General features: G+C 45.8%; 1 long non-coding RNA gene across 1 annotated transcript; it reads left to right on the forward strand.

Annotated features, from left to right (window-relative positions):
- The first annotated feature begins 907 nt into the window (after positions 1-907).
- LOC142765070 (uncharacterized) lies at positions 908-2,399 on the forward strand. The gene is made up of 4 exons (XR_012884050.1): positions 908-1,123; positions 1,253-2,076; positions 2,139-2,243; positions 2,299-2,399. It is a non-coding gene; the product is annotated as an uncharacterized LOC142765070 (long non-coding RNA).
- Positions 2,400-3,438: the final 1,039 nt, after the last annotated feature.

A 3,438-nucleotide genomic window follows, 5' to 3' on the forward strand; every position in this document is an offset into this window, starting at 1 on the left:
CCCACGCATGACTGACAGCGAGAAGCATTCGTCGCTTTCGTCAACGTCGGCTGCGTCGGCGTTTTCGTGCTTGAGATAACAGGTGAGGCACGTTATCAAGCGAAGCTTGTTTAATGACATGTTGTTGGTCTTGTTGGGTCATTTTTTCAGAAAACGGTTACACTTGCGCGAATAAGACACCATGCAACAAACATAGAAAGATGCACACACACACGTTGCGCTTCGAGTGTGCGAGTTTGTTTCTTACGTGGCGTCTCATTCATGCAGTTGTAACCTTTTTCTGAAGCTTGTAAGGACTGGGAGGTTCGCTAAAAAGAAAGTTTGTGGCTCTATGCGGCGGCTAGACGGGAACATTGTGCAACGTATGCAGTATAGCAAAGGCGGCACGGCGTCAAACCGAGGCGACGCGTGCTGCGTCTGCCACGGACGCGAGCGTCTGTGCGCTGAGCGTAGCTGGGCAGCTAGGTCATAGGCTCGGTGCAAAATATTGAGAAGCATTCGCTGGGCTTCGCATGCTTCACGACGCGTTTCGCGAAGGCTCGGAAAGCGAATAATTCTTGGTGTGCCGGAGGCAAATCTGGACTAGCCAAGTGGCCATCATCTTCGTTTTTTCGCTAGTCTTGTGCCACTAGTGCAAGCTGCTCACAAATTTTTTTGACGTTTCCAATATAATTTTACCGCATAAATTTCAACTACGATTTTTCTTCCAAAGGTACTGCTGATACTGCGTACGTACGAAGGTGTTCTAAAGTTCCCAGGCCGCGATACCATTGCATTACAAGGGATAGCGGCCTGGAAACTTCTGAAGATCTTTGTTCGTGGTCTTGACGTATATCTTGGCAAGTCAGAGTTTTATGGGTCACATATGTATCACTGGTTTTGTATTGTGCATCGATTAGCTAATCATTCAAAGGGGTTTGTTGGTACACTTATGACGTTCACATATCTTTTTCGTAATTTGACAGCGAAGCATCCACTTACTAACATTTTCAGACCGCGCTGACGCCATGCCGTCCGGCGGTCCAAGCTACGGCAGCTACTGCTGTGTATCGTGGTGCTTCAACAATGGCAGAACCCACAAGAAGCCTGGGACGAGTTTCTTCCGCATACCATGGGACGGCAGGTGTGTGAAAGCTTTTGTATGGTTTGCATGTCTTTAGGCTTACTGTTCGTACTTGCTCAGTGAGGGTAACAATAAAAAATCACTATTCAAGCACTTCCCCTTTCAGCTGATAGTTCATTTCCAATGCAGGATGAAAGCATGGATGCAGTATGCTGGACGCGATGATCTCCTTTGTAAGCCGGCCAGCCTATTGTACGCAACGTACAGGGTTTGTAGCGACCATTTTACTGCTCAAAGTTTCATGAACCCTGGGCACACAAGGCTTACAAGAATGGCTGTTCCCAGTGTGCAACCAGCTGCACCATGTAAGTGATTGACTGAAACTCAAATATGTGCAATGGCAGCCACTTGTATTGAATCAGTGGCGACAGTTAACCGTGAAGATCTTTGTAGCCGATGGAGAAGCCTCACTATAGAAGTAACACTTGGAAAGTCTTAAATTTTGTGAATTGTGGGCTATTACCTTCCTAACAGCAGCTTTACATTTCTGTCGTTTTTTGATGCTCTTGACCTGCGCAACTTGTTTTAAAAGACTTTAAAGGGCTATTTCACGTTGTCTTCAAGCCTGAGTGCACATGTACGTATACCTTTCATCAGTGAAAGCTGCCACTGTTGATAATTCCAAAAATCACAAATTACTTGTTTCCTAGCTGGTGCCTTCTCTTTTCTTCCACGTTCGACCAATTTATGCGTTTGAAAGAGCTGTTTAAGTTTCCCCATGCTACAAGCTTTGTAACTTGTACCAACTGCACATATATGCAGGTTCTCTGAGCGTCGCTTCAAGTAGTGACTGTGACATGGCTGCAGAAGCTGCACTGCAAGGTGCGGATGAGCTTCAGTTTGTGTTATTTCAAGCCTCTTACTGATACATTGTCGTCATTTCATTTCTTCAGGACCTGCGGTAGAGGCTTCGAAAAGCGGCTCCCACACATTGAGGTGCCCCGATGAACAGGGTGCGTTCAGTGTCACGATTTCTTTTTTTTACCGAAATTGACTGTTGACCAAACCTCTGCAGGTGGCAGCTCCTTTGTAGCTGGTGAAAGAATTTCCGCTGACTTCGTCTTGCCGGAGAAAACCTTAACCAGTCATTCAGCTGTCACAAAAGGAACTTGTGTGACCGGTAAGTTGTATGTTCACTTCAACACCAGAGTGGATTGATATAGAGACTTCCGCAGGCCGCTCGCAAGATTGTTCCGACAGCACTGTCCGAGGCACTGAACAAGCTTCACAAAAACCTCCAGAAGACGTCTCCGCCAACAGCTCCACGCCTGAGTGCCCTAGAGAAAATGGTGACTATGCTTTTATTGCAGCTGTTTTTAATGGGCTATTTTATGTTTAGGGGGAGGAAACTATCTTCAAAAGGACACTACTTGTGCACTTGCAAAATGTAAGGGTGGGCTCTCAGTGATTTTAATTTTTTTTGTGCATTGTCAACATTGTGAATGGTTTGTTTTTAGGTAGTGGAATCGAAAACTTTGCACCACAGAAAGTTGTGCACCTTGGGTCTGAAAGAGCGAGGAAAGTGCTCGTATGGGATTAGTTGTTCTTCGCTTTTACATCCATTTTTTTGTTTATTGCAGTGCGTTCCTGTGTGCCAGCGACAATGTCTCCATCAATGAAGTACAAGCAAACCATTAAACATCTGCAAGCCAAAGTAGCAGCACAGCGGAAACTATCAAAAGACTGCGGAGACAGCCTCACCGAGCAGCGTCATCGACTTCAAAGGCCCTTGAAGTTATCCGACCGCACGTCACCGAGGAGGTTTTTAAACTTCTTTCTGCACATGTTCGCTTGAGGCCCAAACGCAAGGGCAAGCGGTTTCCCGTGTGGTTCAAGAAATTTGCTCTTCACTTAAACTTCCGAGGTCCGCGAGCATACCAATTTCTGGCTCCATATTTTTCTTTGCCCTCCCGGCGTTCATTAAGGAGGTGGCTAGCTAATGTAAAGATGACTCCAGGCATAATTCCAGGAATCCTTTCTTCCATTGCAACAAATACTCAAGCTTGGAATGAACGGGACCGAGTGTGCGCTTTAGTTTTCGACGAAATAGCACTCAAAAAGAATTTGTACTATGATGCTGCAAGAGACGTTGTCCAGGGTTTTACAGATGATGGCACTCATCGCACTTCAACCATCGCTGATCGAGCACTGGTTTTTCTTCTTGTTGGCGTTTCGAGAAAGTGGGTTCAACCAGTTGCTTTTACTATAGGGCACACATCAACACCATCATCTGTTATGCATAACTTGCTGGTGTCACTCATTTTGGAGCTTAGGAGCATTAATATTGCAGTGAAAGCAGTCATTTGTGACCAGGG

This window comes from Rhipicephalus microplus, chromosome 6, assembly GCF_043290135.1.
Source record: "Rhipicephalus microplus isolate Deutch F79 chromosome 6, USDA_Rmic, whole genome shotgun sequence".
NCBI lineage: Eukaryota > Metazoa > Arthropoda > Arachnida > Ixodida > Ixodidae > Rhipicephalus > Rhipicephalus microplus.